The following is a 14131-nucleotide window of genomic DNA, read 5'->3' as shown; positions in this document are numbered from 1 at the left end:
TTCCATATTATGAAATCTTTGGCATTAAGCACAGATCCAACTAATTCATACCAAAAATCTGGTGGTAGAGATTGCTGGCTAATCTCATCTATCAGTGCCGTGGTGTCATGGGCTGCATTACCATACTGAATGACACTATTCCTGAGAGCTTCAAGAGTTTGGAATTCAACATTCTGCTTTTCTAAGTTTACTTTTGCATTCTCAGGATTATTTTTAATTTCTGTTGGAGAAGCTGATTTCTCTGCTTTCTCTTCTAGGTTTAGGCTGGTTGTAAACCTGCAGTTAGTACTGAGTGGAGAAGGAGGAAGAAGAGGTGTGGGCTGAGCACTAGTCAGTTCATCAGAGTCAAGAGAAGCTGCATGAGGTGGAGGAGGAATAAACTGAGTGTCAGAAAGCCTATAGGCTCTAAGAGAAACTGAGTAAGATGGTGGAGGGATAGAGTCAGCAGGAACAAATGAAAGTGGAGAGGTTAGGGTAGGTAGAGGATCAGTAAGTGTGGAAGCAATAAGCGAATCGGAGAATCAGCCTTTGAAGGCTGGAGCTCAGGAGATAGCTCGAGGGGAAGGTCCAGCTGAGAGTCAGCTTGATTCTGTGAAGGAAAAGAAGTCATTAGAGGGATGGGTGGAGCAAGATAGACGAAATTCAGGTTAGAAGGAAAGTCTAAGAGTGAGGCAGATTGGGACAATGAATCTTGAATGGTTTCTGCCTCTAAAGCTGTTCTAACTACCTTCCAAGTTAACCATACTGATGATGCGACTCTAAGTCCCTTTTCTTGTGCTTTCTTTAAAGACTGTCCAAGTTGGTCCCATTGTCGTACATTGGTACATTGAGTACTTCTATTTCTAGGAACTTGGGATCACATTTCAAAATTACCTTAAACAATGCCTGAAGTTTAACTTCTGGTACTCTGTATCCTTGCCTGTGCACTAAAGATTTTAGCGATCGTATGTAACTAGTGTGAGAAGAAAGTTTCTGACCCATTTTCTAGTGGTCAGCGACTCACCCCAGAGGCCACCTGAGGTCCGTTGACCGTCCCGGGTCCTGCACTGCAATCTTCCTCTCAGGTGTCAATCCACCATGGGTGCCAGATGAAGCCGTCCAGCAACTTAACGAAGATTCCTAGTGAGTTGGACACTTAGAAAGGGGAACCAAGGACTGAGTGAAAATGGGTTACGGGTTAAGGATTAATGGAAAGAGAACATAAGGCGAGAATAAAGACACGCAGACACAGAAAGTTTTGGTACAAGGTAAACAGACAGCGAGTAAGCTCTGATGGTCAAGAGCTTCATGGTTAGGAGCTCTGATGGTTAAGAGCTCCTATTTTTAATTTTTTGACTTTTTTTAATTGCGATTTTGCTGGCATTAGAGACTTTTCAGTAAGGAAAATGCCCTCTGCCCATATAGATCTACAACCACTCTTCAGTTTTCAGTCTTAGAGAACTGTTTAAGGTCAATGAGTGGTTAGGAAACTTGCTTATGGCTTCAGACCAGTTCTTTCTCAAGCACCAAGTCAATAGATATTTATTAAATTTCTTCCTACATGCCAGGTACTACACTGAGTACAGGTATAGAGAAGATTCCAGGTTAGTAGGTTGGGAGGCGAAGAAGCCAAAGAATCCATTCCTGGCCCATGGAGATATTGGCCTGGATCCCCTGAGAGAGATCATGTAAGTGGTGATAGCTCTGCTGTCTCCTAACATTCTTCTTTTCTGAGACCTCAAGGCCTTAACTCTGCCCCAATTCCTCCTAGTTCTGCCCTCTGGGGCCACAGAGAGCACACAGAATCCCTTTTCCACATGACAGCTCTGCAGATGCTTAGAGGCAGTGATCATGTTCCCCGAAGTCTGTCCTTATCTGGGCTAAGCTTCCCTATTTCCTTCAATGGTCCTCAAGTGGCCTGGTTTCATAGTGCACAGATGGCCAGTGTGCTAGGAATGAAGGGGCTCTGAGCCTGGCACACACTTGGGTCAGCTTCCATATGTGTGTGCCTGTCCCTTGTGTCTTAGAATTGCCAACAAGTAGCAGTGCTTGCTAGAGCTGCAGCCAGCTAAGCTGAGAGATTCTCTTCATGTGCGGGCAGAAAAGAGCATTCAGAGTCATATTTCTAATAATATAAGACCAACTGTGAATGGCTTAACTCTTATCAGCAAAGCAAGGATCCAATAGAATGTCAAGGAACTCACAATGAAAAATGCTATCCACAGCCATAGAAGGACTATAGAGTCCAAATGCAGATGGAAACTACCATTTTTCACTTTATTTCCTTCATGAGTTTTTTTCTTGTATGTGTGATATAAATCTTCTTTCATGATTTGGGGAATATGGAAATAATGTATTGCACAATGGCACTGGTATAGCCTATATCAAATTATTTACCATCTCAAAAAGTAGGGAGGGAAGGATGGAGAGAATTTGGATCACAAAATGTCAGAAAACAATTGCTGAAAATTTGTTTCTACATGTAATTGAGGGGGGAAAAAACAAAAGGAATGAACCTAAAAAAGAAAGAAAAAAAAGTAACATCTAGTCTACCAGTTCTCAAATTTTTTAATCTTAAGACCCCATTGCACTCTTAAGATTATTAAAGAACCCCTTCCCAAAGAGCTTTTGTTTATGGGGTTTATATTTAGCAGTGTGCTTATAAATGTTTAAAATCCAACTCTCTGGAGAAAAAATATACCCATGATACACTTTTAAATTTAATCTATATCATTAACATTTTCTCCCTCGCTTTCTTAAGCTTAGATACAATCAACAAAACTATAAATCAAACCCTGATTTATAGCATTTGTCTATTTCAGAGATGTAAATGCTCACATTAAAAATTTAACAATAAGCTCTTAGGAACTGATCTGAGCTGGCTCTAGCACACCCCAAGTGTAGAAGCAGTACTTACTCACATTAGAAATGGAATATTATAAAAACAGTTTTGACTTCATAGACCTCCTGCAAGGATCTCAGGGACTTCACAGAGATCTCCACACCACTCTTTGAGAATCATCAATTTAGACAAATCATTTTATTTTACACAAGAAGACAATGAGGCTGAGAGAGGGGAGATCTGCCCAAGTTTGCACCAAAGCTGGGATTCTGACCCAGATTCTCCAAATCTCCATTTCTTTCCATTGTACCATCCTGGCTTTTGAGAGACTTGGCAATCCCAGTTAGTACTTCCAGAGTATAACAGAGAGAGCCTAAGAATCAGGAGACTCAGATTTTGGTCCCTAATTTGTGGTGTGACTTGTTAAGAATTGGAGACACAATGGATAAAAGATATATCAATATGGGATTAAGTTACTGAAGAAAGATTTCTTGGAAGAGAGAAATTCTAAGCCAAGACTGGAAGGGGTGGGAGGTAGGGTGGAATGGGCAGGGATTTACAGAAGAGGACGGGATGGAATCCCAAATTCAGTCCTATAACCCCAGGCACACAGTGACCAGGGGACCCTAAAAATGGGTGAAAATTGGATGACTTTTGGTGACATCTCCCTGTTGTTGGAATCATATGTCTCACTGGTGAACAAGAGTTCTGTGGCATATCCCCCTCTCCCCAGACCAGTTGCATCCATTGATATACATAATATGGGCAGGTATGTATCATGTGCTGTGGGTCCAGCTCATGGATTCAGAAAAGCATTAACCCAAAGAGCCAAAAGGAATATGATCTATGACCTAGAGCATCTCAGGTTCTGAATTTCTGTCTTTGTAGAATGTGTACGTGCATCTCTGTGTGACAGGAAACTAATGAGAAAGATTAGCATTTTTTATCTTTCTCATGCAGAGCTACAGAGAAAGATACAAATAAATGCACCAGCCCCAACCAAACCAGTTCAATTGGCCAAAGTTTCTCATGAGTGGCATAACTGAGATTGCCAGGACTGCCAAGAGTCGGAGTAGTATAGTAGAAGGAAAGGGGTATTTGGAATTGGAGAACTTAGTTCTGCGAATGCAGGCAGATCTCCTCTCTCTCAGCCTCATTGTCTTCTTCTGTAAAAGAAAATGATTTGATTAAATCAATGATTCTCAAAGTTGTCATTGGTCTTGGTTACTGTATGTGACTTTCAGCTATAGAGGGCAAGGTTTAGAAGTCAGCAAAATTCCATCTTCCCCCATGGGTACAGGTCTTTCACAGTGAGCAAGTTCTTTCTGTGTTCCTTGGTACCAGAGCCAAGCTGGGGATTCCTTATACTGCTGGGGAAGGAGAAGGAACAGGCTAGAGCACAAACTTCATGGAGCTCATAGTCTGAGCAAGAAGAAAGAGAAGCACACTCAGGTCTTGCCCTTAGGAAGCTCACAGTCTGGGAGATACAGAGATATTGAAGTGAGGTAAACTAAGTCATTGTCCACAAGATCTGTTTTACCCTGGGAAAAAGTAAAAATCAGAAACGAGCTTTTTCTGTGAAGGTCGGCTCAATCAGGATCCATGAGAAAGTGAATCTCTTTGATATATAGGGGAAGTCCCAAAGTCCACGATACTGACCAAAAATAGCTTCCAGACAGATGATAAGGGTTGCTGCTACTTCCCCAAGGTTGTGTATCATTTGTGAACATTTTCTTTGTATCTTGAACCCTATAAAAATGCATTTTGATTTCAATTCGGGGCAACCTTCACTAGGAAGGCTGTCCTGGCCAGCTAGGTACGTTTATTAATCAACAGATTAATAAATAATTATTGGTTCCATTAATTTGAACTTCTGGGTGTCTGGACTTGTTATCTGAGGTACCCCACTTCAATATGTCTCAGATTTTGGGTGTCAGGGACCCCACAATTGGAGGGTGGCAGAGGAAAGGAGCCCAGCCCTGCTAATTAATCAGTCATTTTCTAAGCATCCACTGTGATTGAGAAGCAGTGCTAGAGAGTTAGGTATATATATATATATTTAATGACACAGTTCTAGACCTTAAGAAATTTAATTAGGGTGAAGGTGGTGGGTTGGGAGTTAGAACTTATACAGAGATGGGTATAATCCAAAGTAGCTTGGGAAAAGGATTTAGTAGCTCCAGAAAAGATAAGTGGAATAGTACTAGAGGAGCTAGTAGAAGAATTGGTGCCAAGGGCAAGAGACCTGGCAAGAAAAAAGTTTGGTGGCAAAGAGCACTGAAATGGAGGATCAAACCCTGAGAGTCCCTTGTATTTTTGTCAGAGCCCACCCAGATTAGTGCTGTGAGTCACATCAATAATACAAGTCCCTAAGTGCCAGGGGTGGGGGGCATACAAAAGGGGGAAAGGGTTCTCTGGATGATGTGTAAGCTCAGAGATTCCATGTTCTTACTGTGTAGACTAGTCCACTTTGAATACCAGTTTCTTCATCTATAAAATGAATATAATAAAATTTAGAACGTCTTCCTCATGAGATTCTTGTGTGCACTGGGGAAATAAAACAGAGTTTGTAATATAATCAATGGTTTTTACAAGCATTCTTTTGCTAAAGTGACTGAAATGTTCAAAAATTTAATTTGGTCAATGGGGAATCCCATTCATGCATTTAAATACACCCCCTTTAAGCAGGGATGGGTTGGTAGATGTTTTAACAACAAATGCTTTAAAAATGTATGAAATGCTTTTAAAGTTAATCCACAATATTAACATTTTATCCCTCACTTTCTTAAGTGGAGGCAATCAGCAAAGCAATAAATCAAGCTGTGATTGGTAGCATTTGTTAATTTCTGAAGTATAGACACTCTTCCAGAAAATTTAACAATTGGCTTTAGCATATTCGTGCTTCTAAGGTAATGACCTTTCATATGGAGCCTTTTGGTGCTGAGGGGCAGAAAAATTAATTTTACATCAATAAAAATAATTATTCAAATAGTAAAGGATGCAAAATATAGGATGTAAAGTTTATACAAGAATAATTTGGTGCTTAAAAGAAAAAGAACTTTGATTTAACAAAAACTGGGAGAATGTGTATGGAAAGAAACACATTTTTCAGATAATCTATGAGTAGTTTGAATGAAAAGAGGACAGAAAAGAACTGTGGCATAAATATAAAGTCGTAAGTCACCTTTTAAAGGATGGAATGGGGGCAGCTGGATAGCTCAGTCAATTGAGAGCCAGGCCTAGAGATGGGAGGTCCTGGGTTCAAATCTGGCCTCTGGTGCTTTCTAGCTGTGTGACCCTGGGCACGTCACTTAACCTCCATCTAGCCCTCACCACTCTTCTGCCTTGAAATCAATGCACAGTGCTGATTCTAAGATAGAAGGTAAGGGTTTAATAATAATAATAATAATAATAATAATAATAAAAGGATATGGAATAATACCACTTTTATATATGATTAGTTTGATTGTTTATATCAGAAGTGTCAAGCTCAAAATCACAGGCTGCAAACAGCCTGAAAAACTGCATTGGATTAGATTAAAATGTAATTGGGAAATGTTGAAAAAAATACATTAAAATAGATAACATCGACTTGTCAGTTCTAATATGCAGTCTCAGGGAGTTTGACACCCTTGTTTTAAAGGGCCAAAAATTTTTTTAATATTTTATATGTACATATATAATTTATTTATAAACTTATAAAATCTAACTAAAAAGAAATTGTTTTCAAAGACTGAAAGGGGACTGCTTTAGGAACTGATAGATGGCTGTAGCTGTAGGGGATTGTAATTCCTTAGTTCATTTGTGTATAACTCTTTTAAGACTTAAGATAGTAAAATTCACAAAGTCTTTTAAAATTATATAACTGTTTGGAAACTATGGAATGTTTATAGGAGGACTGATGATTTCACAGGGGGAGATTTAAAGAGTTTTACATCTCAAGTGAAAAGTAAATCACTGATTTGAGCCACTGAAAGCTTAGCGAAAGGGGTTGAAAAAGCCTAGTTGAAGTGGTCAAGAATGGTCAGGATAATTCATCAGGAAATAGAAAAGCTAGGTCTGCCTTAGCCAGAACAGACAGCAGACAGAGAGCTTTAGCTATGGAGAGCATTATAGGAACAAAGAATTATCTTTCCGAAGGTCTAGAGACTTGAAATGGAGTACTGAGTTCAAGGGACAGCAATTAAGACAGTTTGGCTGGAACATAATATACCTAGAAGGGAATAATATAAAAAGTATGAACTTCTAGGATTAGTACAGAAAAATGTTTTACATGATAACACATGTAAAATCAACATCAGATTACTTATCATCTCAGTGAGGTGAGGCGGAAGTAAGGGAGGGAAAGAATTTAGGACTTGAATTCTTTTTTTGATGTTAAAAAATTGTTATTATATGTAATTGAGGAAAAATGAAATATAAAAAAAGTATACTTCTGAGGTAGAAGCCAGATTGTTGGAGGTTTTAAATGGTGGGCTGCAGAATTTATATTTTATTGTAGGGAAAATAGGAAGCCATTGAAGATTTTTGAGCAAGATAAATAATAAATGAATGAATGAGTGAATGAATAATCTATCATGTAGAAAAATTATTTTGGCAACTGTGAGGAGGTCAGATCAGAATGAGAAGAGATGAGGCAGGTAGATCAATTATTTCTATTTCAGGAATCTGTGTGAGAAGTGAGGAAAGACTGATCTAGAGTAGGGACCATGTGAATAGGAAGGAGGGGACGGATGTAAGAGATGATGGAGACAGAATTAACAACTTTGGCAATTGATTGGACATGGGAGAGAAAGGGGGAAGAGGAAAGGGTCAAGGATGATTTTAAGGCTGTAAATGTGGGTGACTTTCAATATCAATAGGGAAGTTTGGAGGAGGGGTGGCTTTAGGAGGAAAAAGAATGAGTTCTGTTTAGATATGTTAAGCCTGAGTTTGAAATGGGACATCTGGTAGAGATATCCAGCTGGCACTTGGTGATGGAGGACTGGAGCTCAGGAGCAAGATTAGGACTGGATACAGTCAAATCTTTGTACTTGACGGTTTCAGAACTCATAAAATTTGGTATTTGATGCATTTTGACGAGAAAAAATTGTCACGGTATTTAACGTTTGCTCACCACTTCATACGCTTGCTAATGGCCTCACTCTCTTGGAGAGTGTATATCTGCTCCAGCCAAAACAAAGGATCATGTGAGAGAGGGTCTATAGGTTTTCCAAGATTGCCAAAGGGGCCCATGACACAGAAAAGGTTAGGAACTCTTAGTAGAAAGTATATGGCTTCCTCTAGGGAATTATGTAAGAGTCTGAAAAGGGATTCTCTTGCTGCAGCTGAATAAATCTCTCCTACTGTTCATTATGATGTTGGAAATAATACCATCCAATCCTTTGGATCTTGTAAGCTTTTTACCTTTGCAAAAGAAAGTTAGCTGATGGTCAGCAAAGCCCCTTGGGAAGGGGATATGGAAATAATCCCCAGAAGCAGGGGTGTTCAGGAGTGGGACAAATAAATTAGCCAATTGACAAACACTTATTAAGAGCCTACTAGGTACCAGTAGTGTTTGGGAATCAATAACAAAAGTGAGGTAGTTGTTCTTGAGAGACTAACATTCAGTCAGGAGGAGAAAAAGTGTATTTGTTTAGGTCTATGTGAAAGGTTTAAAGAACAGGCTTGAAAGAAGATTTTAGAAGAACTTTAAAGAAAGGAGACAATGGCAGAATGTTGACATGTAAGGACTGAAATGGGAGTCAAGCAACTTGGGACTGGACCCTAGTTCTGCCACTAACTTACCAGGTGAACATAGGCATCTTTTATTCTCCGAACCTTAGTTTCCTCAGCTGTAAAATGAGAGGGATGAGCTAGGTGATCTTCAAGGTATTTTTCTTTTCTAACACTATATGAATCACAGATTTCCATGTATATTCTGGTTCTTTTTTCTCACAAAGGACAAAGTTTGTTTACTGAGTAGGAAAAGGATAAAGGTTATGTTGAGGTGATGAAGGTGATTTTTAAAAACAAAAACCTTAAAACAAAAATATAACAAAAATTTTAACTTAATAAAATTAAAAATATAACCTGGGTTTCCAGTCAAGCCTGGAGCATTTTGCGTGAGACTCTACTGATTGATGCTTGTGTGAAGGACAGAGCTAGTATGAGAACCTTTGAAAAAGTAAGAGACATTCTTCATTTTTCAAGATTTCAAAATCTCTTCAGGACTGACTCCAGGGAGGAAAAAGAAAAAGACTATTTTACAGACACAAAGGGAAATATAACTCTCCAGTGTGCCTGTGATTTTCAGTTTGCCTCTCTAGAGACTTCAAAGAATTTCTGCTTGGATAAAATTAGGATCCTTCTTTTGGTTGAGGTGAGATACTCCAGGCCCAGAGGGAGAACTCATTTATTCTACATAGTCTAGCATGTTTTAATCTGTATAACTTCTCCAATTTCTGAATGCTTTCTGCTAGGATAAATTGGTTTACTCATTATTCATTAACTATGATGAATTTTTTTTTGTAACCAGCATTTGGCAGGAAGGGACCCCACCAGTGGATATAATCTTGGGGCACCTTCTCTCCTCAAGAGATAGAGGCCAGAAAAGCAGATTTTTGTTCTCCCAAAATTGTGCTCTTGGACTAACAATACTTAAGAGGGCAGGCAGATATGTTTCTAGTCTAGTATCCTTCTCTTACAGGACAACAGAGTGGCCAGTGTCCTGTCTGCTTAAAGAAGGTATCAGAGTCTCCTTTGGAGAGGGGGTGGACAATATTCCAGAGACATGATCAGTGTCTTCCCTTGAGCCTTTGGTCTACACATCCCCTGTGGATATAAACATTTTATAAGGGTTCTGCAACAATGAAGATAACCATTTCTGCCCTAAATTCTGCCATCCTGGGAATTCTTAGTGAGGCACCTGACTGTCCCATTCCTTCCCATCTAGTTGCATTAAGCCTAGAAAGAAGGGAAGTAACATTAGGGCAAACACACAAGTGACTCTGGGAAGCCAAGGTGAAAGTCCAGGCTAGCACCTGGCACTTTCCTAGCACCCTCAATACCCTTTGCTCAGCCTCAGAAATTCCTGATAACACCAGCAGAGTCAGCACATGAGTTTCTCATGTTTCTAAAGCATTTAGCACAATGCCAGGCACACAGTGGGCTCTCAGGCTATGCTTGGTCCCTTCTCTTCCTTTTCCAGTAAGTTAGCCAGATGCGGAAGAAAGAACTCTGGATCTGGATTCAAACTAGGCACATTTGAATCCTGCTTTTACTACATGAGTGATATATGGCCTTGAGTCAATCCCTCCCTCCTCTCTGAACTTCCATTTTCTTATCTATAAAACGAAAGAAGTTACCAACAAAGTTCAGCAGCAAGAGATAGAAAGGGAAATTCCATTTAAAATAATTCTAGACGATATAAAGTACTTGAGGATCTACTCGCTGCGATAAACATGAGTATTATATGAACCCAATTACAAAACACTTTTCAGTCAAATAAAGTCAGATCTACACAACTGAAAAAACATTAATGGACAATTCTACCTAAATTAATTTACTTATTCAGGGCCATGCCAATCAAACTAACAAAAATTATTTTTATAACACTAGAAAAAATAATTTAAAACATCATTTGGAAGAAGAAAAGATCAAGAATATAAAGGAATTAACAAAAATGTGAAGGAAGGAGGTCTAGTAGTATCAGATCTCAAACTATACTATAATGTAGTACTCCTCAAAACAATCTGATACTGGCTAAGAAATAGAAGGGTGGTGGATCAATGGAACAGATCAGGGGCAAATGACATTAGTAATATAGTGCTTGATAAACCCAAAGATCTCATCTTTGCAAATAAGAACTATTTCACCAAAGCTGCTGGGAAAATTAGATAACAGTATGGCAAAAATTAGATATAGATCAATATCTCACACCCTATATTAGGCTAAAGTCAAAATGGGTATATGACTTAGACATAAAGGGTGATACCAAAAGTAAGTTGGGGAACACAAAATATCTGTCAAATCTATGGAGAAGGGAAGAATTTATGACCAAACAAGAGACAGAGAATATTATAAGATATAAAATGAATGATTTTTGACTCTATTAAATTAAAAAGGTTTTGAACAAACAAAAACAATGTAACCAAGATTAGAAAGGAAACAATAAACTGGGAAAAAATTTATAACAAATTTCTTTGATAAAGGCCTCATTTCTCAAATATATTGAAAACTAAGTCAAATTTATAAGACCACAAGCCCTTACCCAATTGACAAATGGTCAAAGAATAGGAATAGGCAGTTTTCAGATGAAGAAATCAAAGCTATCAATAATCATATGAAAAAATGTTTGAAATCCTTCTTGATTAGAGAAATGCAAATTAAAACGACTCTGAGGTTGTTTTCTTCATGCCTATCAGATTAGACAATATGACAGTAAAGAAAAGTGATAAATATTGGAGGGGATGTGGCAAAATTGGGATACTAATGTATTATTGGTGGAGTTATGAACTGAGTCAACTATTTTTTCTTGAGAGCACTTGGAACTATACCCAAAGGACTATAAATCTGGTCATACTCTTTGGTCCTGTAATAACACTAGTAGGTGATGTGTCCCAAAGAGATAAAAAAGGGGGAAAGGACCTACTTGTACAAAAATATTTATAGCAGCCTTTTTTGTGGGGGCAAAGAATTGGAAATTGAGGGGATGTCTATCAGTTGGAGAATGGCTAAACAAATTGTAGTATATAATGGTGATGGAATACTATTGTATTGTAAGAAATGATGAACAAAATGATTTCAGAAAGACCTGGAAAGACCTATATGAACTAATTCAGAGTGAAATAAGCAGAACCAGAATAACATTGTACATAGTTATAGCAATATTGTGGAATGATCAACTGTGAAAGACTTACCTACTATCAGAAATACAATGATCCAGGACAATTCTGAGGGACTTCTGATAGAAAATGTTATCCACCTCCAGAGAGAGAACTGTTGGAGTCAGAATGTAGATCAAAGCATATTATTTTTTACTATAGTTTATTTGGGTTTTTATTTGGAGTTCTGGTTTAATATGATTATCCTCTTACAAAAATGAACAATGTGAAAATATGTTTTGAAAGATAATACATGTATAACCCAGACCAAATTGCTTACCATTTTGGGGAAGGGAGAGGGGAAGGAGGGAGGGATGGAGATAATTTGGATCATATAACTTCAAAAAACTTATGTGGAAAATTATTACATGTAATTGGTAAAATAAAATATCTTTACCCAAAACAAAAATGAAAAAGTAGACTAGGTGGTTACTAAAATCCTTTCCATTTCTCCTGGAAGAAGTGGCATTGAGTTGTTTTTTTAATTTTAATTTTTCCAGCTTACATAGCAATATAATTTTTAATACTTGTTTTCTGATATTTTACCATCCCAAGAAGACAAATAATATAATATAGGTTGTACATATATTATCATATAATACATATTTCTACCTTCATCATGTTGTGAAACAAGACACGTATTACTTACACTAGAGAAAATTTCATGGAGGAAATAAAGAATGATATGTTTCAATCTGCATTTGGACTCTGTTTGTTCTATGGCAGTGGATATCCTTTTTTTTTTTTTTTGCCCTTACTTTCTATCTTAGAATCAATACTGTGTATTGGTTTCAAGGCAGAAGAGAGGTAAGGGCTAGGTAATGGAGTTAAATGACTTATCCATGGTCACACAGGTAGGAAGTATCTGTGGCCAGTTTTGAATCCAGGATCTCTAAGGCCTGACTTTTAATCACTAAGCTACCAGCTATCCCTTATATATCCTTTTTCATCATTATTCCCTTGGAGTTGTCTTAGATCTTTGCGTGGTTGATAATACTTAAGCTATTTACAGTTGCTTATTGTAAATTATTGTTGTTACTGTGTACAGTGTTCTCCTGGTTGTGCTCATTTCACTTTGTATCACAGCATATAAGTCTTTCAATGTTTTTTTGTCTCATTTGTCATTTCTTATGGCACAATAATATTTCATTACAATAATATACTACAATTCGTTCAGCCATTCCCCAGCTGATGGACGATCCCTTTGACCCTTAAGATGGGTCAGAATTCAAAGGTAAAAATAGGGAAAGAAATAAAAACAGGAGTATATTGTAAGCAAGCATATGGGTGGACAAGAACACTGTAAGCCTGAGAGGTAGACAGTAGTCTAGGGTGTCTGGATCAGTCAGTACAGGAAGGGTAATAGGGTAAAATGAGGTTGGAAAGGTGGGAAGATTAGGGCAAACTTCAAATGTCACATAAAGAATTTCATCTTTACTCAGGAAACAATAGGGAAGCTATTCAAGATTTTTGATCAGAGGCCATATCCAAACATAAGAAAGATGCACATAGCAGTGTAAGAAGGATGGCTTAGAAGATGGAGAAGGTAGAGGGGCCATGGCAATAATTCAGGAAGGTGTAATGAGGTAATTCCAGGATGGTAAGGTTGGAAAATAGAAGAAGAGGAGACAAGTTTCAAGAGATGCTATAGAGGAAGAATCAACAGAACTTGATAACTGATTGATTGAATATGAAGTAGAGGTGAATGGGAAGAGAAATCAAAGACAATTATAATAACTCACATTGATATGTCATTCAGATTTTCACAATGTACTTGACATGCATTATCTTATTTGATCCCCACAACAATGCTGTGATTATTATCCTTATTTTATAGCTAGTCAAACTGAGGTACAGAAAGGTTTAATAACTTAACTAGGTTATGCAGCCAGCAGATAACTAAGATAGGATTATGCCAACATTCCCTGATCCTAAGTCCACCAAAAGGTCAACCCAAGATTATGAACAAAGGTCATTGGGTGAATAATGGTGCCACTGAGATGAATTCTGAAGGCAAAAGGAAGAGTATTAGGTTTAGAAGAAAGATATTAGACTCAGTTGGAGATATGATGAGTTTAAGGCTCAGAGAGGGGAAATATCTGGCTCAAGTTCACGTAGAAAATCAATGGCAGAGCTCACTTTACCACAATAGCTCCCCAACTATTAACTCCCACTAAACTCTGTGTGTGTGTGTGTGTGTGTGTGTGTGAGAGAGAGAGAGAGAGAGAGAGAGAGAGAGAGAGAGAGAGAGAGAGAGAGAGAGAGAAGCAAAAAGATGGGGAGATTTAAGGGGTAAATGCTAGAGAGGTAGAAAATAAAAGATTCTTTTCTGAAATTTTTCCTTGAAAATCAAATTATTAACTCTACTCCACTCACCATTTTCTAATCATTGATCACCACCCCCAACCCTAAGCTGCTTTGAGGTGAGCTCGAGAGGTAGTGTCAG

The sequence above is a fragment of the Gracilinanus agilis genome, chromosome 1, assembly GCF_016433145.1.
Source record: "Gracilinanus agilis isolate LMUSP501 chromosome 1, AgileGrace, whole genome shotgun sequence".
Classification (NCBI taxonomy): Eukaryota; Metazoa; Chordata; class Mammalia; order Didelphimorphia; family Didelphidae; genus Gracilinanus; species Gracilinanus agilis.
This window is presented reverse-complemented; position numbering follows the sequence as displayed.